The following is a 24,627-nucleotide window of genomic DNA, read 5'->3' as shown; positions in this document are numbered from 1 at the left end:
AACGGACGCGTCGGGTCTACACGGAGGGGATCTTGCTGTGGGTCTGGCCCGAAAGTTGCTCCAAAGTGTTCCTATGGGCTGTCCTGCCACAACCGGGTGGATAGGTCCACTGCTCAAAGCCCGTCCGTGCAAAGTCAAAGGGCTAGATCCCGTGGTCAAACCCTACAGGGTTAGGCGGGACGGGGGCCCTGGGGGGTAGCAATGCCACCCGAGCGTCGCACCGGGCCCCCATACATGCAGGGTGGTGTGGTGGCATGTCCGAAGAGGCGGCACGTGTCTCCGGGGGGTGCCCCCCCCTCACGAACGGCTATCACACGCTAGTAGACTTTCTGCGGTAACGATGCGGCGTGAATATTATTAAATACTCGGAGCGCGATAAAATCATGAGTTTTTTACACGACGCGGGCTCATGTGCTGTAGGACTGATGGTAATTTTCATAATTGTTCGTGATGGAGAAGTATCTGAACAATTCCCTCTATGCGGATTGCTCTTCGCGTGTCTACGACTGTGGCCGGCGGCCTCCGGGGGCTAGCATGCCGCCAAATCTTGCGAGGCGGCCTCTCACAAGTCTGGAAGTGTTGTGGCGGCTGCAAACGCCCGGCACGCGTCTCCGGGGTGTGACCCCCTTCACGGACGGCGCCGCCGCCGGCACCTGGAGGGGGGAAGCGGACGCGTCGGGTCTACACGGAGGGGATCTTGCTGTGGGTCTGGCCCGGATGTTGCTCCAAAGTGTTCCTATGGGCTGTCCTGCCACAACCGGGTGGATAGGTCCACTGCTCAAAGCCCTTCCGTGCAAAGTCAAAGGGCTAGATTCCGTGGTCAAACGCTACAGGGTTAGGCGGGACGGGGGCCCTGGGGGGTAGCAATGCCACCCGAGCGTCGCACCGGGCCCCCATACATGCAGTGTGGTGTGGTGGCATGTCCGAAGAGGCGGCACGTGTCTCCGGGGGGTGCCCCCCCTCACGAACGGCTATGACACGCTAGTAGACGTTCTGCGGTAACGATGCGGCGTGAATATTATTAAATACTCGGAGCGCGATAAAATCATGAGTTTTTTACACGACGCGGGCACATGTGCAGTAGGACTGATGGTAATTTTCATAATTGTTCGTGATGGAGTAGTATCTGAACAATTCCCTCTATGCGGATTGCTCTTCGCGTGTCTACGACTGTGGCCGGCGGCCTCCGGGGGCTAGCATGCCGCCAAATCTTGCGTAGGCGGCCTCTCACAAGTCTGGAAGTGTTGTGGCGGGTGCAAACGCCCGGCACGCGTCTCCGGGGTGTGCCCCCCCTCACGGACGGCGCCGCCGCCGGCACCTGGAGGGGGGAAACGGACACGTCGGGTCTACACGGAGGGGATCTTGCTGTGGGTCTGGCCCGGATTTTGCTCCAAAGTGTTCCTATGGGCTGTCCTGCCACAACCGGGTGGATAGGTCCACTGCTCAAAGCCCGTCCGTGCAAAGTCAAAGGGCTAGATCCCGTGGTCAAACGCTACAGGGTTAGGCGGGACGGGGGCCCTGGGGGGTAGCAATGCCACCCGAGCGTCGCACCTGGCCCCCATACATGCAGGGTGGTGTGGTGGCATGTCCGAAGAGGCGGCACGTGTCTCCGGGGGGTGCCCCCCCTCACGAACGGCTATGACACGCTAGTAGACGTTCTGCGGTAACGATGCGGCGTGAATATTATTAAATACTCGGAGCGTGATAAAATCATGAGTTTTTTACACGACGCGGGCTCATGTGCTGTAGGACTGATGGTAATTTTCATAATTGTTCGTGATGGAGTAGTATCTGAACAATTCCCTCTATGCGGATTGCTCTTCGCGTGTCTACGACTATGGCCGGCGGCCTCCGGGGGCTAGCATGCCGCCAAATCTTGCGAGGCGGCCTCTCACAAGTCTGGAAGTGTTGTGGCGGCTGCAAACGCCCGGCACGCGTCTCCGGGGTGTGCCCCCCCTCACGGACGGCGCCGCCGCCGGCACCTGGAGGGGGGAAACGGACGCGTCGGGTCTACACGGAGGGTATCTTGCTGTGGGTCTGGCCCGGATGTTGCTCCAAAGTGTTCCTATGGGCTGTCCTGCCACAACCGGGTGGATAGGTCCACTGCTCAAAGCCCGTCCGTGCAAAGTCAAAGGGCTAGATCCCGTGGTCAAACGCTACAGGGTTAGGCGGGACGGGGGCCCTGGGGGGTAGCAATGCCACCCGAGCATCGTACCGGGCCCCCATACATGCGTGGTGGTGTGGTGGCATGTCCGAAGAGGCGGCACGCGTCTTCGGGGGGTGCCCCCCCTCACGAACGGCGATGACACGGTAGTAGACGTTCTGCGGTAAGGATGCGGCGTGAATATTATTAAATACTCGGAGCGCGATAAAATCATGAGTTTTTTACACGACGCGGGCACATGTGCTGTAGGACTGATGGTAATTTTCATAATTGTTCGTGATGGAGTAGTATCTGAACAATTCCCTCTATGCGGATTGCTCTTCGCGTGTCTACGACTGTGGCCGGCGGCCTACGGGGGCTAGCATGCCGCCAAATCTTGCGAAGGCGGCCTCTCACAAGTCTGGAAGTGTTGTGGCGGGTGCAAACGCCCGGCACGCGTCTCCGGGGTGTGCCCCCCCTCACGGACGGCGCCGCCGCCGGCACCTGGAGGGGGGAAACGGACGCGTCGGGTCTACACGGAGGGGATCTTGCTGTGGGTCTGGCCCGGATGTTGCTCCAAAGTGTTCCTATGGGCTGTCCTGCCACAACCGGGTGGATAGGTCCACTGCTCAAAGCCCGTCCGTGCAAAGTCAAAGGGCTAGATCCCGTGGTCAAACGCTACAGGGTTAGGCGGGACGGGGGCCCTGGGGGGTAGCAATGCCACCCGAGCATCGCACCGGGCCCCCATACATGCAGGGTGGTGTGGTGGCATGTCCGAAGAGGCGGCACGTGTCTCCGGGGGGTGCCCACCCTCACGAACGGCTATGACACGCTAGTAGATGTTCTGCGGTAACGATGCGGCGTGAATATTATTAAATACTCGGAGCGCGATAAAATCATGAGTTTTTTACACGACGCGGGCACATGTGCTGTAGGAATGATGGTAATTTTCATAATTGTTCGTGATGGAGTAGTATCTGAACAATTCCCTCTATGCGGATTGCTCTTCGCGTGTCTACGACTGTGGCCGGCGGCCTCCGGGGGCTAGCATGCCGCCAAATCTTGCGAGGCGGCCTCTCACAAGTCTGGAAGTGTTGTGGCGGGTGCAAACGCCCGGCACGCGTCTCCGGGGTGTGCCCCCCCTCACGGACGGCGCCGCCGCCGGCACCTGGAGGGGGGGAAACGGACGCGTCGGGTCTACACGGAGGGTATCTTGCTGTGGGTCTGGCCCGGATGTTGCTCCAAAGTGTTCCTATGGGCTGTCCTGCCACAACCGGGTGGATGGGTCCACTGCTCAAAGCCCGTCCGTGCAAAGTCAAAGGGCTAGATCTCGTGGTCAAACGCTACAGGTTAGGCGGGACGGGGGCCCTGGGGGGTAGCAATGCCACCCGAGCGTCGCACCGGGCCCTCATACATGCGGGGTGTTTTGGTGGCATGTCCGAAGAGGCGGCACATGTCTCCGGGGGGTGCCCCCCCCTCACGAACGGCTATGACACGCTAGTAGACGTTCTGCGGTAACGATGCGGCGTGAATATTATTAAATACTCGGAGCGCGATAAAATCATGATTTTTTACACGACGCGGGCACATGTGCTGTAGGACTGATGGTAATTTTTCATAATTATTCGTGATGGAGTAGTATCTGAACAATTCCCTCTATGCGGATTGCTCTTCGCGTGTCTACGACTGTGGCCGGCGGCCTCCGGGGGCTAGCATGCCGCCAAATCTTGCGTAGGCGGCCTCTCACAAGTCTGGAAGTGTTGTGGCGGGTGCAAACGCCTGGCACGCGTCTCCGGGGTGTGTCCCCCCTCACGGACGGCGCCGCCGCCGGCACCTGGAGGGGGGAAACGGACGCGTCGGGTCTACACGGAGGGGATCTTGCTGTGGGTCTGGCCCGGATGTTGCTCCAAAGTGTTCCTATGGGCTGTCCTGCCACAACCGGGTGGATAGGTCCACTGCTCAAAGCCCGTCCGTGCAAAGTCAAAGGGCTAGATCCCGTGGTCAAACGCTACAGGGTTAGGCGGGACGGGGGCCCTGGGGGGTAGCAATGCCACCCGAGCGTCGCACCTGGCCCCCATACATGCAGGGTGGTGTGGTGGCATGTCCGAAGAGGCGGCACGTGTCTCCGGGGGGTGCCCCCCCTCACGAACGGCTATGACACGCTAGTAGACGTTCTGCGGTAACGATGCGGCGTGAATATTATTAAATACTCGGAGCGTGATAAAATCATGAGTTTTTTACACGACGCGGGCTCATGTGCTGTAGGACTGATGGTAATTTTCATAATTGTTCGTGATGGAGTAGTATCTGAACAATTCCCTCTATGCGGATTGCTCTTCGCGTGTCTACGACTATGGCCGGCGGCCTCCGGGGGCTAGCATGCCGCCAAATCTTGCGAGGCGGCCTCTCACAAGTCTGGAAGTGTTGTGGCGGCTGCAAACGCCCGGCACGCGTCTCCGGGGTGTGCCCCCCCTCACGGACGGCGCCGCCGCCGGCACCTGGAGGGGGGAAACGGACGCGTCGGGTCTACACGGAGGGTATCTTGCTGTGGGTCTGGCCCGGATGTTGCTCCAAAGTGTTCCTATGGGCTGTCCTGCCACAACCGGGTGGATAGGTCCACTGCTCAAAGCCCGTCCGTGCAAAGTCAAAGGGCTAGATCCCGTGGTCAAACGCTACAGGTTAGGCGGGACGGGGGCCCTGGGGGGTAGCAATGCCACCCGAGCGTCGTATAGGGCCCCCATCCATGCGTGGTGGTGTGGTGGCATGTCCGAAGAGGCGGCACGCGTCTCCGGGGGGTGCCCCCCCTCACGAACGGCGATGACACGGTAGTAGACGTTCTGCGGTAATGATGCGGCGTGAATATTATTAAATACTCGGAGCGCGATAAAATCATGAGTTTTTTACACGACGCGGGCACATGTGCTGTAGGACTGATGGTAATTTTCATAATTGTTCGTGATGGAGTAGTATCTGAACAATTCCCTCTATGCGGATTGCTCTTCGCGTGTCTACGACTGAGGCCGGCGGCCTACGGGGGCTAGCATGCCGCCAAATCTTGCGAAGGCGGCCTCTCACAAGTCTGGAAGTGTTGTGGCGGGTGCAAACGCCCGGCACGCGTCTCCGGGGTGTGCCCCCCCTCACGGACGGCGCCGCCGCCGGCACCTGGAGGGGGGAAACGGACGCGTCGGGTCTACACGGAGGGGATCTTGCTGTGGGTCTGGCCCGGATGTTGCTCCAAAGTGTTCCTATGGGCTGTCCTGCCACAACCGGGTGGATAGGTCCACTGCTCAAAGCCCGTCCGTGCAAAGTCAAAGGGCTAGATCCCGTGGTCAAACGCTACAGGGTTAGGCGGGACGGGGGCCCTGGGGGGTAGCAATGCCACCCGAGCATCGCACCGGGCCCCCATACATGCAGGGTGGTGTGGTGGCATGTCCGAAGAGGCGGCACGTGTATCCGGGGGGTGCCCACCCTCACGAACGGCTATGACACGCTAGTAGATGTTCTGCGGTAACGATGCGGCGTGAATATTATTAAATACTCGGAGCGCGATAAAATCATGAGTTTTTTACACGACGCGGGCACATGTGCTGTAGGAATGATGGTAATTTACATAATTGTTCATGATGGAGTAGTATCTGAACAATTCCCTCTATGCGGATTGCTCTTCGCGTGTCTACGACTGTGGCCGGCGGCCTCCGGGGGCTAGCATGCCGCCAAATCTTGCGAGGCGGCCTCTCACAAGTCTGGAAGTGTTGTGGCGGGTGCAAACGCCCGGCACGCGTCTCCGGGGTGTGCCCCCCCTCACGGACGGCGCCGCCGCCGGCACCTGGAGGGGGGGAAACGGACGCGTCGGGTCTACACGGAGGGTATCTTGCTGTGGGTCTGGCCCGGATGTTGCTCCAAAGTGTTCCTATGGGCTGTCCTGCCACAACCGGGTGGATAGGTCCACTGCTCAAAGCCCGTCCGTGCAAAGTCAAAGGGCTAGATCCCGTGGTCAAACGCTACAGGTTAGGCGGGACGGGGGCCCTGGGGGGTAGCAATGCCACCCGAGCGTCGCACCGGGCCCTCATACATGCGGGGTGTTTTGGTGGCATGTCCGAAGAGGCGGCACATGTCTCCGGGGGGTGCCCCCCCCTCACGAACGGCTATGACACGCTAGTAGACGTTCTGCGGTAACGATGCGGCGTGAATATTATTAAATACTCGGAGCGCGATAAAATCATGATTTTTTACACGACGCGGGCACATGTGCTGTAGGACTGATGGTAATTTTTCATAATTGTTCGTGATGGAGTAGTATCTGAACAATTCCCTCTATGCGGATTGCTCTTCGCGTGTCTACGACTGTGGCCGGCGGCCTCCGGGGGCTAGCATGCCGCCAAATCTTGCGTAGGCGGCCTCTCACAAGTCTGGAAGTGTTGTGGCGGGTGCAAACGCCTGGCACGCGTCTCCGGGGTGTGTCCCCCCTCACGGACGGCGCCGCCGCCGGCACCTGGAGGGGGGAAACGGACGCGTCGGGTCTACACGGAGGGGATCTTGCTGTGGGTTTGGCCCGGATGTTGCTCCAAAGTGTTCCTATGAGCTGACCTGCCACAACCGGGTGGATAGGTCCACTGCTCAAAGCCCGTCCGTGCAAAGTCAAAGGGCTAGATCCCATGGTCAAACGCTACAGGGTTAGGCGGGACGGGGGCCCTGGGGGGTAGCAATGCCACCCGAGCATCGTACCGGGCCCCCATACATGCGGGGTGGTGTGGTGGCATGTCCGAAGAGGCAACACGCGTCTCCGGGGGGTGCCCCCCTCACGAACGGCGATGACACGGTAGTAGACGTTCTGCGGTAACGATGCGGCGTGAATATTATTAAATACTCGGAGCGCGATAAAATCATGAGTTTTTTACACGACGCGGGCACATGTGTTGTAGGACTGATGGTAATTTTTCATAATTGTTCGTGATGGAGTAGTATCTGAACAATTCCCTCTATGCGGATTGCTCTTCGCGTGTCTACGACTGTGGCCGGCGGCCTCCGGGGGCTAGCATGCCGCCAAATCTTGCGTAGGCGGCCTCTCACAAGTCTGGAAGTGTTGTGGCGGGTGCAAACGCCCGGCACGCGTCTCCGGGGTGTGCCCCCCCTCACGGACGGCGCCGCCGCCGGCACCTGGAGGGGGGAAACGGACACGTCGGGTCTACACGGAGGGGATCTTGCTGTGGGTCTGGCCCGGATTTTGCTCCAAAGTGTTCCTATGGGCTGTCCTGCCACAACCGGGTGGATAGGTCCACTGCTCAAAGCCCGTCCGTGCAAAGTCAAAGGGCTAGATTCCGTGGTCAAACGCTACAGGGTTAGGCGGGACGGGGGCCCTGGGGGGTAGCAATGCCACCCGAGCGTCGCACCGGGCACCCATACATGCAGTGTGGTGTGGTGGCATGTCCGAAGAGGCGGCACGTGTCTCCGGGGGGTGCCCCCCCTCACGAACGGCTATGACACGCTAGTAGACGTTCTGCGGTAACGATGCGGCGTGAATATTATTAAATACTCGGAGCGCGATAAAATCATGAGTTTTTTACACGACGCGGGCACATGTGCAGTAGGACTGATGGTAATTTTCATAATTGTTCGTGATGGAGTAGTATCTGAACAATTCCCTCTATGCGGATTGCTCTTCGCGTGTCTACGACTGTGGCCGGCGGCCTCCGGGGGCTAGCATGCCGCCAAATCTTGCGTAGGCGGCCTCTCACAAGTCTGGAAGTGTTGTGGCGGGTGCAAACGCCCGGCACGCGTCTCCGGGGTGTGCCCCCCCTCACGGACGGCGCCGCCGCCGGCACCTGGAGGGGGGAAACGGACACGTCGGGTCTACACGGAGGGGATCTTGCTGTGGGTCTGGCCCGGATTTTGCTCCAAAGTGTTCCTATGGGCTGTCCTGCCACAACCGGGTGGATAGGTCCACTGCTCAAAGCCCGTCCGTGCAAAGTCAAAGGGCTAGATCCCGTGGTCAAACGCTACAGGGTTAGGCGGGACGGGGGCCCTGGGGGGTAGCAATGCCACCCGAGCGTCGCACCTGGCCCCCATACATGCAGGGTGGTGTGGTGGCATGTCCGAAGAGGCGGCACGTGTCTCCGGGGGGTGCCCCCCCTCACGAACGGCTATGACACGCTAGTAGACGTTCTGCGGTAACGATGCGGCGTGAATATTATTAAATACTCGGAGCGTGATAAAATCATGAGTTTTTTACACGACGCGGGCTCATGTGCTGTAGGACTGATGGTAATTTTCATAATTGTTCGTGATGGAGTAGTATCTGAACAATTCCCTCTATGCGGATTGCTCTTCGCGTGTCTACGACTGTGGCCGGCGGCCTCCGGGGGCTAGCATGCCGCCAAATCTTGCGTAGGCGGCCTCTCACAAGTCTGGAAGTGTTGTGGCGGGTGCAAACGCCTGGCACGCGTCTCCGGGGTGTGTCCCCCCTCACGGACGGCGCCGCCGCCGGCACCTGGAGGGGGGAAACGGACGCGTCGGGTCTACACGGAGGGGATCTTGCTGTGGGTTTGGCCCGGATGTTGCTCCAAAGTGTTCCTATGAGCTGACCTGCCACAACCGGGTGGATAGGTCCACTGCTCAAAGCCCGTCCGTGCAAAGTCAAAGGGCTAGATCCCGTGGTCAAACGCTAAAGGGTTAGGCGGGACGGGGGCCCTGGGGGGTAGCAATGCCACCCGAGCATCGTACCGGGCCCCCATACATGCGGGGTGGTGTGGTGGCATGTCCGAAGAGGCAACACGCGTCTCCGGGGGGTGCCCCCCTCACGAACGGCGATGACACGGTAGTAGACGTTCTGCGGTAACGATGCGGCGTGAATATTATTAAATACTCGGAGCGCGATAAAATCATGAGTTTTTTACACGACGCGGGCACATGTGTTGTAGGACTGATGGTAATTTTTCATAATTGTTCGTGATGGAGTAGTATCTGAACAATTCCCTCTATGCGGATTGCTCTTCGCGTGTCTACGACTGTGGCCGGCGGCCTCCGGGGGCTAGCATGCCGCCAAATCTTGCGTAGGCGGCCTCTCACAAGTCTGGAAGTGTTGTGGCGGGTGCAAACGCCCGGCACGCGTCTCCGGGGTGTGCCCCCCCTCACGGACGGCGCCGCCGCCGGCACCTGGAGGGGGGAAACGGACACGTCGGGTCTACACGGAGGGGATCTTGCTGTGGGTCTGGCCCGGATTTTGCTCCAAAGTGTTCCTATGGGCTGTCCTGCCACAACCGGGTGGATAGGTCCACTGCTCAAAGCCCGTCCGTGCAAAGTCAAAGGGCTAGATCCCGTGGTCAAACGCTACAGGGTTAGGCGGGACGGGGGCCCTGGGGGGTAGCAATGCCACCCGAGCGTCGCACCTGGCCCCCATACATGCAGGGTGGTGTGGTGGCATGTCCGAAGAGGCGGCACGTGTCTCCGGGGGGTGCCCCCCCTCACGAACGGCTATGACACGCTAGTAGACGTTCTGCGGTAACGATGCGGCGTGAATATTATTAAATACTCGGAGCGTGATAAAATCATGAGTTTTTTACACGACGCGGGCTCATGTGCTGTAGGACTGATGGTAATTTTCATAATTGTTCGTGATGGAGTAGTATCTGAACAATTCCCTCTATGCGGATTGCTCTTCGCGTGTCTACGACTGTGGCCGGCGGCCTCCGGGGGCTAGCATGCCGCCAAATCTTGCGTAGGCGGCCTCTCACAAGTCTGGAAGTGTTGTGGCGGGTGCAAACGCCTGGCACGCGTCTCCGGGGTGTGTCCCCCCTCACGGACGGCGCCGCCGCCGGCACCTGGAGGGGGGAAACGGACGCGTCGGGTCTACACGGAGGGGATCTTGCTGTGGGTTTGGCCCGGATGTTGCTCCAAAGTGTTCCTATGAGCTGACCTGCCACAACCGGGTGGATAGGTCCACTGCTCAAAGCCCGTCCGTGCAAAGTCAAAGGGCTAGATCCCGTGGTCAAACGCTAAAGGGTTAGGCGGGACGGGGGCCCTGGGGGGTAGCAATGCCACCCGAGCATCGTACCGGGCCCCCATACATGCGGGGTGGTGTGGTGGCATGTCCGAAGAGGCAACACGCGTCTCCGGGGGGTGCCCCCCTCACGAACGGCGATGACACGGTAGTAGACGTTCTGCGGTAACGATGCGGCGTGAATATTATTAAATACTCGGAGCGCGATAAAATCATGAGTTTTTTACACGACGCGGGCACATGTGTTGTAGGACTGATGGTAATTTTTCATAATTGTTCGTGATGGAGTAGTATCTGAACAATTCCCTCTATGCGGATTGCTCTTCGCGTGTCTACGACTGTGGCCGGCGGCCTCCGGGGGCTAGCATGCCGCCAAATCTTGCGTAGGCGGCCTCTCACAAGTCTGGAAGTGTTGTGGCGGGTGCAAACGCCCGGCACGCGTCTCCGGGGTGTGCCCCCCCTCACGGACGGCGCCGCCGCCGGCACCTGGAGGGGGGAAACGGACACGTCGGGTCTACACGGAGGGGATCTTGCTGTGGGTCTGGCCCGGATTTTGCTCCAAAGTGTTCCTATGGGCTGTCCTGCCACAACCGGGTGGATAGGTCCACTGCTCAAAGCCCGTCCGTGCAAAGTCAAAGGGCTAGATCCCGTGGTCAAACGCTACAGGGTTAGGCGGGACGGGGGCCCTGGGGGGTAGCAATGCCACCCGAGCGTCGCACCTGGCCCCCATACATGCAGGGTGGTGTGGTGGCATGTCCGAAGAGGCGGCACGTGTCTCCGGGGGGTGCCCCCCCTCACGAACGGCTATGACACGCTAGTAGACGTTCTGCGGTAACGATGCGGCGTGAATATTATTAAATACTCGGAGCGTGATAAAATCATGAGTTTTTTACACGACGCGGGCTCATGTGCTGTAGGACTGATGGTAATTTTCATAATTGTTCGTGATGGAGTAGTATCTGAACAATTCCCTCTATGCGGATTGCTCTTCGCGTGTCTACGACTGTGGCCGGCGGCCTCCGGGGGCTAGCATGCCGCCAAATCTTGCGTAGGCGGCCTCTCACAAGTCTGGAAGTGTTGTGGCGGGTGCAAACGCCTGGCACGCGTCTCCGGGGTGTGTCCCCCCTCACGGACGGCGCCGCCGCCGGCACCTGGAGGGGGGAAACGGACGCGTCGGGTCTACACGGAGGGGATCTTGCTGTGGGTTTGGCCCGGATGTTGCTCCAAAGTGTTCCTATGAGCTGACCTGCCACAACCGGGTGGATAGGTCCACTGCTCAAAGCCCGTCCGTGCAAAGTCAAAGGGCTAGATCCCGTGGTCAAACGCTAAAGGGTTAGGCGGGACGGGGGCCCTGGGGGGTAGCAATGCCACCCGAGCATCGTACCGGGCCCCCATACATGCGGGGTGGTGTGGTGGCATGTCCGAAGAGGCAACACGCGTCTCCGGGGGGTGCCCCCCTCACGAACGGCGATGACACGGTAGTAGACGTTCTGCGGTAACGATGCGGCGTGAATATTATTAAATACTCGGAGCGCGATAAAATCATGAGTTTTTTACACGACGCGGGCACATGTGTTGTAGGACTGATGGTAATTTTTCATAATTGTTCGTGATGGAGTAGTATCTGAACAATTCCCTCTATGCGGATTGCTCTTCGCGTGTCTACGACTGTGGCCGGCGGCCTCCGGGGGCTAGCATGCCGCCAAATCTTGCGTAGGCGGCCTCTCACAAGTCTGGAAGTGTTGTGGCGGGTGCAAACGCCCGGCACGCGTCTCCGGGGTGTGCCCCCCCTCACGGACGGCGCCGCCGCCGGCACCTGGAGGGGGGAAACGGACACGTCGGGTCTACACGGAGGGGATCTTGCTGTGGGTCTGGCCCGGATTTTGCTCCAAAGTGTTCCTATGGGCTGTCCTGCCACAACCGTGTGGATAGGTCCACTGCTCAAAGCCCGTCCGTGCAAAGTCAAAGGGCTAGATCCCGTGGTCAAACGCTACAGGGTTAGGCGGGACGGGGGCCCTGGGGGGTAGCAATGCCACCCGAGCGTCGCACCTGGCCCCCATACATGCAGGGTGGTGTGGTGGCATGTCCGAAGAGGCGGCACGTGTCTCCGGGGGGTGCCCCCCCTCACGAACGGCTATGACACGCTAGTAGACGTTCTGCGGTAACGATGCGGCGTGAATATTATTAAATACTCGGAGCGTGATAAAATCATGAGTTTTTTACACGACGCGGGCTCATGTGCTGTAGGACTGATGGTAATTTTCATAATTGTTCGTGATGGAGTAGTATCTGAACAATTCCCTCTATGCGGATTGCTCTTCGCGTGTCTACGACTGTGGCCGGCGGCCTCCGGGGGCTAGCATGCCGCCAAATCTTGCGTAGGCGGCCTCTCACAAGTCTGGAAGTGTTGTGGCGGGTGCAAACGCCCGGCACGCGTCTCCGGGGTGTGCCCCCCCTCACGGACGGCGCCGCCGCCGGCACCTGGAGGGGGGAAACGGACACGTCGGGTCTACACGGAGGGGATCTTGCTGTGGGTCTGGCCCGGATTTTGCTCCAAAGTGTTCCTATGGGCTGTCCTGCCACAACCGGGTGGATAGGTCCACTGCTCAAAGCCCGTCCGTGCAAAGTCAAAGGGCTAGATCCCGTGGTCAAACGCTACAGGGTTAGGCGGGACGGGGGCCCTGGGGGGTTGCAATGCCACCCGAGCGTCGCACCTGGCCCCCATACATGCAGGGTGGTGTGGTGGCATGTCCGAAGAGGCGGCACGTGTCTCCGGGGGGTGCCCCCCCTCACGAACGGCTATGACACGCTAGTAGACGTTCTGCGGTAACGATGCGGCGTGAATATTATTAAATACTCGGAGCGTGATAAAATCATGAGTTTTTTACACGACGCGGGCTCATGTGCTGTAGGACTGATGGTAATTTTCATAATTGTTCGTGATGGAGTAGTATCTGAACAATTCCCTCTATGCGGATTGCTCTTCGCGTGTCTACGACTGTGGCCGGCGGCCTCCGGGGGCTAGCATGCCGCCAAATCTTGCGTAGGCGGCCTCTCACAAGTCTGGAAGTGTTGTGGCGGGTGCAAACGCCTGGCACGCGTCTCCGGGGTGTGTCCCCCCTCACGGACGGCGCCGCCGCCGGCACCTGGAGGGGGGAAACGGACGCGTCGGGTCTACACGGAGGGGATCTTGCTGTGGGTTTGGCCCGGATGTTGCTCCAAAGTGTTCCTATGAGCTGACCTGCCACAACCGGGTGGATAGGTCCACTGCTCAAAGCCCGTCCGTGCAAAGTCAAAGGGCTAGATCCCGTGGTCAAACGCTACAGGGTTAGGCGGGACGGGGGCCCTGGGGGGTAGCAATGCCACCCGAGCATCGTACCGGGCCCCCATACATGCGGGGTGGTGTGGTGGCATGTCCGAAGAGGCAACACGCGTCTCCGGGGGGTGCCCCCCTCACGAACGGCGATGACACGGTAGTAGACGTTCTGCGGTAACGATGCGGCGTGAATATTATTAAATACTCGGAGCGCGATAAAATCATGAGTTTTTTACACGACGCGGGCACATGTGTTGTAGGACTGATGGTAATTTTTCATAATTGTTCGTGATGGAGTAGTATCTGAACAATTCCCTCTATGCGGATTGCTCTTCGCGTGTCTACGACTGTGGCCGGCGGCCTCCGGGGGCTAGCATGCCGCCAAATCTTGCGTAGGCGGCCTCTCACAAGTCTGGAAGTGTTGTGGCGGGTGCAAACGCCCGGCACGCGTCTCCGGGGTGTGCCCCCCCTCACGGACGGCGCCGCCGCCGGCACCTGGAGGGGGGAAACGGACACGTCGGGTCTACACGGAGGGGATCTTGCTGTGGGTCTGGCCCGGATTTTGCTCCAAAGTGTTCCTATGGGCTGTCCTGCCACAACCGGGTGGATAGGTCCACTGCTCAAAGCCCGTCCGTGCAAAGTCAAAGGGCTAGATCCCGTGGTCAAACGCTACAGGGTTAGGCGGGACGGGGGCCCTGGGGGGTAGCAATGCCACCCGAGCGTCGCACCTGGCCCCCATACATGCAGGGTGGTGTGGTGGCATGTCCGAAGAGGCGGCACGTGTCTCCGGGGGGTGCCCCCCCTCACGAACGGCTATGACACGCTAGTAGACGTTCTGCGGTAACGATGCGGCGTGAATATTATTAAATACTCGGAGCGTGATAAAATCATGAGTTTTTTACACGACGCGGGCTCATGTGCTGTAGGACTGATGGTAATTTTCATAATTGTTCGTGATGGAGTAGTATCTGAACAATTCCCTCTATGCGGATTGCTCTTCGCGTGTCTACGACTATGGCCGGCGGCCTCCGGGGGCTAGCATGCCGCCAAATCTTGCGAGGCGGCCTCTCACAAGTCTGGAAGTGTTGTGGCGGCTGCAAACGCCCGGCACGCGTCTCCGGGGTGTGCCCCCCCTCACGGACGGCGCCGCCGCCGGCACCTGGAGGGGGGAAACGGACGCGTCGGGTCTACACGGAGGGTATCTTGCTGTGGGTCTGGCCCGGATGTTGCTCCAAAGTGTTCCTATGGGCTGTCCTGCCACAACCGGGTGGATAGGTCCACTGCTCAAAGCCCGTCCGTGCAAAGTCAAAGGGCTAGATCCCGTGGTCAAACGCTACAGGTTAGGCGGGACGGGGGCCCTGGGGGGTAGCAATGCCACCCGAGCGTCGTATAGGGCCCCCATCCATGCGTGGTGGTGTGGTGGCATGTCCGAAGAGGCGGCACGCGTCTTCGGGGGGTGCCCCCCCTCACGAACGGCGATGACACGGTAGTAGACGTTCTGCGGTAATGATGCGGCGTGAATATTATTAAATACTCGGAGCGCGATAAAATCATGAGTTTTTTACACGACGCGGGCACATGTGCTGTAGGACTGATGGTAATTTTCATAATTGTTCGTGATGGAGTAGTATCTGAACAATTCCCTCTATGCGGATTGCTCTTCGCGTGTCTACGACTGAGGCCGGCGGCCTACGGGGGCTAGCATGCCGCCAAATCTTGCGAAGGCGGCCTCTCACAAGTCTGGAAGTGTTGTGGCGGGTGCAAACGCCCGGCACGCGTCTCCGGGGTGTGCCCCCCCTCACGGACGGCGCCGCCGCCGGCACCTGGAGGGGGGAAACGGACGCGTCGGGTCTACACGGAGGGGATCTTGCTATGGGTCTGGCCCGGATGTTGCTCCAAAGTGTTCCTATGGGCTGTCCTGCCACAACCGGGTGGATAGGTCCACTGCTCAAAGCCCGTCCGTGCAAAGTCAAAGGGCTAGATCCCGTGGTCAAACGCTACAGGGTTAGGCGGGAAGGGGGCCCTGGGGGGTAGCAATGCCACCCGAGCATCGCACCGGGCCCCCATACATGCAGGGTGGTGTGGTGGCATGTCCGAAGAGGCGGCACGTGTCTCCGGGGGGTGCCCACCCTCACGAACGGCTATGACACGCTAGTAGATGTTCTGCGGTAACGATGCGGCGTGAATATTATTAAATACTCGGAGCGCGATAAAATCATGAGTTTTTTACACGACGCGGGCACATGTGCTGTAGGAATGATGGTAATTTACATAATTGTTCATGATGGAGTAGTATCTGAACAATTCCCTCTATGCGGATTGCTCTTCGCGTGTCTACGACTGTGGCCGGCGGCCTCCGGGGGCTAGCATGCCGCCAAATCTTGCGAGGCGGCCTCTCACAAGTCTGGAAGTGTTGTGGCGGGTGCAAACGCCCGGCACGCGTCTCCGGGGTGTGCCCCCCCTCACGGACGGCGCCGCCGCCGGCACCTGGAGGGGGGGAAACGGACGCGTCGGGTCTACACGGAGGGTATCTTGCTGTGGGTCTGGCCCGGATGTTGCTCCAAAGTGTTCCTATGGGCTGTCCTGCCACAACCGGGTGCATAGGTCCACTGCTCAAAGCCCGTCCGTGCAAAGTCAAAGGGCTAGATCCCGTGGTCAAACGCTACAGGTTAGGCGGGACGGGGGCCCTGGGGGGTAGCAATGCCACCCGAGCATCGCACCGGGCCCTCATACATGCGGGGTGTTTTGGTGGCATGTCCGAAGAGGCGGCACATGTCTCCGGGGGGTGCCCCCCCCTCACGAACGGCTATGACACGCTAGTAGACGTTCTGCGGTAACGATGCGGCGTGAATATTATTAAATACTCGGAGCGCGATAAAATCATGATTTTTTACACGACGCGGGCACATGTGCTGTAGGACTGATGGTAATTTTTCATAATTGTTCGTGATGGAGTAGTATCTGAACAATTCCCTCTATGCGGATTGCTCTTCGCGTGTCTACGACTGTGGCCGGCGGCCTCCGGGGGCTAGCATGCCGCCAAATCTTGCGTAGGAGGCCTCTCACAAGTCTGGAAGTGTTGTGGCGGGTGCAAACGCCTGGCACGCGTCTCCGGGGTGTGTCCCCCCTCACGGACGGCGCCGCCGCCGGCACCTGGAGGGGGGAAACGGACGCGTCGGGTCTACACAGAGGGGATCTTGCTGTGGGTTTGGCCCGGATGTTGCTCCAAAGTGTTCCTATGAGCTGACCTGCCACAACCGGGTGGATAGGTCCACTGCTCAAAGCCCGTCCGTGCAAAGTCAAAGGGCTAGATCCCGTGGTCAAACGCTACAGGGTTAGGCGGGACGGGGGCCCTGGGGGGTAGCAATGCCACCCGAGCATCGTACCGGCCCCCCATACATGCGGGGTGGTGTGGTGGCATGTCCGAAGAGGCAACACGCGTCTCCGGGGGGTGCCCCCCTCACGAACGGCGATGACACGGTAGTAGACGTTCTGCGGTAACGATGCGGCGTGAATATTATTAAATACTCGGAGCGCGATAAAATCATGAGTTTTTTACACGACGCGGGCACATGTGTTGTAGGACTGATGGTAATTTTTCATAATTGTTCGTGATGGAGTAGTATCTGAACAATTCCCTCTATGCGGATTGCTCTTCGCGTGTCTACGACTGTGGCCGGCGGCCTCCGGGGGCTAGCATGCCGCCAAATCTTGCGTAGGCGGCCTCTCACAAGTCTGGAAGTGTTGTGGCGGGTGCAAACGCCCGGCACGCGTCTCCGGGGTGTGCCCCCCCTCACGGACGGCGCCGCCGCCGGCACCTGGAGGGGGGAAACGGACGCGTCGGGTCTACACGGAGGGGATCTTGCTGTGGGTCTGGCCCGGATGTTGCTCCAAAGTGTTCCTATGAGCTGACCTGCCACAACCGGGTGGATAGGTCCACTGCTCAAAGCCCGTCCGTGCAAAGTCAAAGGGCTAGATCCCTTGGTCAAACGCTACAGGGTTAGGCGGGACGGGGGCCCTGGGGGATAGCAATGCCACCTGAGCATCGTACCGGGCCCCCATACATGCGTGGTGGTGTGGTGGCATGTCCGAAGAGGCGGCACGCGTCTTCGGGGGGTGCCCCCCCTCACGAACGGCGATGACACGGTAGTAGACGTTCTGCGGTAATGATGCGGCGTGAATATTATTAAATACTCGGAGCGCGATAAAATCATGAGTTTTTTACACGACGCGGGCACATGTGCTGTAGGACTGATGGTAATTTTCATAATTGTTCGTGATGGAGTAGTATCTGAACAATTCCCTCTATGCGGATTGCTCTTCGCGTGTCTACGACTGTGGCCGGCGGCCTACGGGGGCTAGCATGCCGCCAAATCTTGCGAAGGCGGCCTCTCACAAGTCTGGAAGTGTTGTGGCGGGTGCAAACGCCCGGCACGCGTCTCCGGGGTGTGCCCCCCCTCACGGACGGCGCCGCCGCCGGCACCTGGAGGGGGGAAACGGACGCGTCGGGTCTACACGGAGGGGATCTTGCTGTGGGTCTGGCCCGAAAGTTGCTCCAAAGTGTTCCTATGGGCTGTCCTGCCACAACCGGGTGGATAGGTCCACTGCTCAAAGCCCGTCCGTGCAAAGTCAAAGGGCTAGATCCCGTGGTCAAACGCTACAGGGTTAGGCTGGACGGGGGCCCTGGGGGGTAGCAATGCCACCCGAGCGTCGCACCGGGCCCCCATACATGCAGGGTGGTGTGGTGGCATGTCCGAAGAGGCGGCACGTGTCTCCGGGGGGTGCCCACCCTCACGAACGGCTATGACACGCTAGTAGACGTTCTGCGGTAACGATGCGGCGTGAATATTATTAAATACTCGGAGCGCGATAAAATCATGAGTTTTTTACACGACGCGGGCACATGTGCTGTAGGAATGATGGTAATTTACATAATTGTTCGTGATGGAGTAGTATCTGAACATTTCCCTCTATGCGGATTGCTCTTCGCGTGTCTACGACTGTGGCCGGCGGCCTCCGGGGGCTAGCATGCCGCCAAATCTTGCGAGGCGGCCTCTCACAAGTCTGGAAGTGTTGTGGCGGGTGCAAACGCCCGGCACGCGTCTCCGGGGTGTGCCCCCCCTCACGGACGGCGCCGCCGCCGGCACCTGGAGGGGGGAAACGGACGCGTCGGGTCTACACGGAGGGTATCTTGCTGTGGGTCTGGCCCGGATATTGCTCCAAAGTGTTCCTATGGGCTGTCCTGCCACAACCGGGTGGATAGGTCCACTGCTCAAAGCCCGTCCGTGCAAAGTCAAAGGGCTAGATCCCGTGGTCAAACGCTACAGGTTAGGCGGGACGGGGGCCCTGGGGGGTAGCAATGCCACCCGAGCGTCGCACCGGGCCCTCATACATGCGGGGTGGTGTGGTGGCATGTCCGAAGAGGCGGCACATGTCTCCGGGGGGTGCCCCCCCCTCACGAACGGCTATGACACGCTAGTAGACGTTCTGCGGTAACGATGCGGCGTGAATATTATTAAATACTCGGAGCGCGATAAAATCATAATTTTTTACACGACGCGGGCACATGTGCTGTAGGACTGATGGTAATTTTTCATAATTGTTCGTGATGGAGTAGTATCTGAACAATTCCCTCTATGCGGATTGCTCTTCGCGTGTCTACGACTGTGGCCGGCGGCCTCCGGGGGCTAGCATGCCGCCAAATCTTGCGTAGGCGGCCTCTCACAAGTCTGGAAGTGTTGTGGCGGGTGCAAACGCCCGGCACGCGTCTCCGGGGTGTGTCCCCCCTCACGGACGGCGCCGCCGCCGGCACCTGGAGGGGGGAAACGGACGCGTCGGGTCTACACGGAGGGGATCTTGCTGTGGGTTTGGCCCGGATGTTGCTCCAAAGTGTTCCTATGAGCTGACCTGCCACAACCGGGTGGATAGGTCCACTGCTCAAAGCCCGTCCGTGCAAAGTCAAAGGGCTAGATCCCGTGGTCAAACGCTACAGGGTTAGGCGGGACGGGGGCCCTGGGGGGTAGCAATGCCACCCGAGCATCGTACCGGCCCCCCATACATGCGGGGTGGTGTGGTGGCATGTCCGAAGAGGCAACACGCGTCTCCGGGGGGTGCCCCCCTCACGAACGGCGATGACACGGTAGTAGACGTTCTGCGGTAACGATGCGGCGTGAATATTATTAAATACTCGGAGCGCGATAAAATCATGAGTTTTTTACACGACGCGGGCACATGTGTTGTAGGACTGATGGTAATTTTTCATAATTGTTCGTGATGGAGTAGTATCTGAACAATTCCCTCTATGCGGATTGCTCTTCGCGTGTCTACGACTGTGGCCGGCGGCCTCCGGGGGCTAGCATGCCGCCAAATCTTGCGTAGGCGGCCTCTCACAAGTCTGGAAGTGTTGTGGCGGGTGCAAACGCCCGGCACGCGTCTCCGGGGTGTGCCCCCCCTCACGGACGGCGCCGCCGCCGGCACCTGGAGGGGGGAAACGGACGCGTCGGGTCTACACGGAGGGGATCTTGCTGTGGGTCTGGCCCGGATGTTGCTCCAAAGTGTTCCTATGAGCTGACCTGCCACAACCGGGTGGATAGGTCCACTGCTCAAAGCCCGTCCGTGCAAAGTCAAAGGGCTAGATCCCTTGGTCAAACGCTACAGGGTTAGGCGGGACGGGGGCCCTGGGGGATAGCAATGCCACCTGAGCATCGTACCGGGCCCCCATACATGCGTGGTGGTGTGGTGGCATGTCCGAAGAGGCGGCACGCGTCTTCGGGGGGTGCCCCCCCTCACGAACGGCGATGACACGGTAGTAGACGTTCTGCGGTAATGATGCGGCGTGAATATTATTAAATACTCGGAGCGCGATAAAATCATGAGTTTTTTACACGACGCGGGCACATGTGCTGTAGGACTGATGGTAATTTTCATAATTGTTCGTGATGGAGTAGTATCTGAACAATTCCCTCTATGCGGATTGCTCTTCGCGTGTCTACGACTGTGGCCGGCGGCCTACGGGGGCTAGCATGCCGCCAAATCTTGCGAAGGCGGCCTCTCACAAGTCTGGAAGTGTTGTGGCGGGTGCAAACGCCCGGCACGCGTCTCCGGGGTGTGCCCCCCCTCACGGACGGCGCCGCCGCCGGCACCTGGAGGGGGGAAACGGACGCGTCGGGTCTACACGGAGGGGATCTTGCTGTGGGTCTGGCCCGAAAGTTGCTCCAAAGTGTTCCTATGGGCTGTCCTGCCACAACCGGGTGGATAGGTCCACTGCTCAAAGCCCGTCCGTGCAAAGTCAAAGGGCTAGATCCCGTGGTCAAACGCTACAGGGTTAGGCTGGACGGGGGCCCTGGGGGGTAGCAATGCCACCCGAGCGTCGCACCGGGCCCCCATACATGCAGGGTGGTGTGGTGGCATGTCCGAAGAGGCGGCACGTGTCTCCGGGGGGTGCCCACCCTCACGAACGGCTATGACACGCTAGTAGACGTTCTGCGGTAACGATGCGGCGTGAATATTATTAAATACTCGGAGCGCGATAAAATCATGAGTTTTTTACACGACGCGGGCACATGTGCTGTAGGAATGATGGTAATTTACATAATTGTTCGTGATGGAGTAGTATCTGAACATTTCCCTCTATGCGGATTGCTCTTCGCGTGTCTACGACTGTGGCCGGCGGCCTCCGGGGGCTAGCATGCCGCCAAATCTTGCGAGGCGGCCTCTCACAAGTCTGGAAGTGTTGTGGCGGGTGCAAACGCCCGGCACGCGTCTCCGGGGTGTGCCCCCCCTCACGGACGGTGCCGCCGCCGGCACCTGGAGGGGGGAAACGGACGCGTCGGGTCTACACGGAGGGTATCTTGCTGTGGGTCTGGCCCGGATATTGCTCCAAAGTGTTCCTATGGGCTGTCCTGCCACAACCGGGTGGATAGGTCCACTGCTCAAAGCCCGTCCGTGCAAAGTCAAAGGGCTAGATCCCGTGGTCAAACGCTACAGGGTTAGGCGGGACGGGGGCCCTGGGGGGTAGCAATGCCACCCGAGCATCGTACCTTCCCCCCATACATGCGGGGTGGTGTGGTGGCATGTCCGAAGAGGCAACACGCGTCTCCGGGGGGTGCCCCCCTCACGAACGGCGATGACACGGTAGTAGACGTTCTGCGGTAACGATGCGGCGTGAATATTATTAAATACTCGGAGCGCGATAAAATCATGAGTTTTTTACACGACGCGGGCACATGTGTTGTAGGACTGATGGTAATTTTTCATAATTGTTCGTGATGGAGTAGTATCTGAACAATTCCCTCTATGCGGATTGCTCTTCGCGTGTCTACGACTGTGGCCGGCGGCCTCCGGGGGCTAGCATGCCGCCAAATCTTGCGTAGGCGGCCTCTCACAAGTCTGGAAGTGTTGTGGCGGGTGCAAACGCCCGGCACGCGTCTCCGGGGTGTGCCCCCCCTCACGGACGGCGCCGCCGCCGGCACCTGGAGGGGGGAAACGGACGCGTCGGGTCTACACGGAGGGGATCTTGCTGTGGGTCTGGCCCGGATGTTGCTCCAAAGTGTTCCTATGAGCTGACCTGCCACAACCGGGTGGATAGGTCCACTGCTCAAAGCCCGTCCGTGCAAAGTCAAAGGGCTAGATCCCTTGGTCAAACGCTACAGGGTTAGGCGGGACGGGGGCCCTGGGGGGTAGTAATGCCACCCGAGCATCGTACCGGGCCCCCATACATGCGGGGTGGTGTGGTGGCATGTCCGAAGAGGCGGCACGCGTCTCCGGGGGGTGCCCCCCCTCATGAACGGCGATGACACGGTAGTAGACGTTCTGCGGTAACGATGCGGCGTGAATATTATTAAATACTCGGAGCGCGATAAAATCATGAGTTTTTTACACGACGCGGGCACATGTGCTGTAGGACTGATGGTAATTTTTCATAATTGTTCGTGATGGAGTAGTATCTGAACAATTCCCTCTATGCGGATTGCTCTTCGCGTGTCTACGACTGTGGCCGGCGGCCTACGGGGGCTAGCATGCCGCCAAATCTTGCGAAGGCGGCCTCTCACAAGTCTGGAAGTGTTGTGGCGGGTGCAAACGCCCGGCACGCGTCTCCGGGGTGTGCCCCCCCTCACGGACGGCGCCGCCGCCGGCACCTGGAGGGGGGAAACGGACGTGTCGGGTCTACACGGGGGGTATCTTGCTGTGGGTCTGGCCCGGATGTTGCTCCAAAGTGTTCCTATGGGCTGTCCTGCCACAACCGGGTGGATAGGTCCACTGCTCAAAGCCCGTCCGTGCAAAGTCAAAGGGCTAGATCCCGTGGTCAAACGCTACAGGGTTAGGCGGGACGGGGGCCCTGGGGGGTAGCAATGCCACCCGAGCGTCGCACCGGGCCCTCATACATGCGGGGAGGTGTGGTGGCATGTCCGAAGAGGCGGCACGTGTCTCCGGGGGGTGCCCCCCCTCACGAACGGCTATGACACGCTAGTAGACGTTCTGCGGTAACGATGCGCCGTGAATATTATTAAATACTCGGAGCGCGATAAAATCATGATTTTTTACACGACGCGGGCACATGTGCTGTAGGACTAATGGTAATTTTTCATAATTGTTCGTGATGGAGTAGTATCTGAACAATTCCCTCTATGCGGATTGCTCTTCGCGTGTCTACGACTGTGGCCGGCGGCCTCCGGGGGCTAGCATGCCGCCAAATTATGCGTAGGAGGCCTCTCACAAGTCTGGAAGTGTTGTGGCGGGTGCAAACGCCCGGCACGCGTCTCCGGGGTGTACCCCCCCTCACGGACGGCGCCGCCGCCTGCACCTGGAGGGGGGAAACGGACGCGTCGGGTCTACACGGAGGGGATCTTGCTGTGGGTCTGGCCCGGATGTTGCTCCAAAGCGTTCCTATGAGCTGACCTGCCACAACCGGGTGGATAGGTCCACTGCTCAAAGCCCGTCCGTGCAAAGTCAAAGGGCTAGATCCCGTGGTCAAACGCTACAGGGTTAGGCGGGACGGGGGCCCTGGGGGTAGCAATGCCAGCCGAGCATCGTACCGGGCCCCCATACATGCGGGGTGGTGTGGTGGCATGTCCGAAGAGGCGGCACGCGTCTCCGGGGGGTACCCCCCCTCACGAACGGCGATGACACGGTAGTAGACGTTCTGCGGTAACGATGCGGCGTGAATATTATTAAATACTCGGAGCGCGATAAAATCATGAGTTTTTTACACGACGCGGGCACATGTGTTGTAGGACTGATGGTAATTTTCATAATTGTTCATGATGGAGTAGTATCTGAACAATTCCTTCTATGCGGATTGCTCTTCGCGTGTCTACGAATGTGGCCGGCGGCCTCCGGGGGCTAGCATGCCGCCAAATCTTGCGTAGGCGGCCTCTCACAAGTCTGGAAGTGTTGTGGCGGGTGCAAACGCCCGGCACGCGTCTCCGGGGTGTGTCCCCCCTCACGGACGGCGCCGCCGCCGGCACCTAGAGGGGGGAAACGGACGCGTCGGGTCTACACGGAGGGGATCTTGCTGTGGGTCTGGCCCGGATGTTGCTCCAAAGTGTTCCTATGAGCTGACCTGCCACAACCGGGTGGATAGGTCCACTGCTCAAAGCCCGTCCGTGCAAAGTCAAAGGGCTAGATCCCGTGGTCAAACGCTACAGGGTTAGGCGGGACGGGGGCCCTGGGGGGTAGCAATGCCACCCGAGCATCGTACCGGGCCCCCATACATGCGGGGTGGTGTGGTGGCATGTCCGAAGAGGCAACACGCGTCTCCGGGGGTGCCCCCCCTCACGAACGGCGATGACACGGTAGTAGACGTTCTGCGCTAACGATGCGGCGTGAATATTATTAAATACTCGGAGCGCGATAAAATCATGAGTTTTTTACACAACGCGGGCACATGTGCTGTAGGACTGATGGTAATTTTCATAATTGTTCGTGATGGAGTAGTATCTGAACAATTCCCTCTATGCAGATTGCTCTTCGCGTGTCTACGACTGTGGCCGGCGGCCTCCGGGGGCTAGCATGCCGCCAAATCTTGCGAAGGCGGCCTCTCACAAGTCTGGAAGTGTTGTGGCGGGTGCAAACGCCCGGCACGCGTCTCCGGTGTGTGCCCCCCCTCACGGACGGCGCCGCCGCCGGCACCTGGAGGGGGGAAACGGACGCGTCGGGTCTACACGGAGGGGA

The sequence above is a fragment of the Aegilops tauschii genome, chromosome 6, assembly GCF_002575655.3.
Source record: "Aegilops tauschii subsp. strangulata cultivar AL8/78 chromosome 6, Aet v6.0, whole genome shotgun sequence".
NCBI lineage: Eukaryota > Viridiplantae > Streptophyta > Magnoliopsida > Poales > Poaceae > Aegilops > Aegilops tauschii.
The sequence above is the reverse complement of the archived record's forward strand: the minus strand, read 5'-3'. Positions refer to the sequence as shown.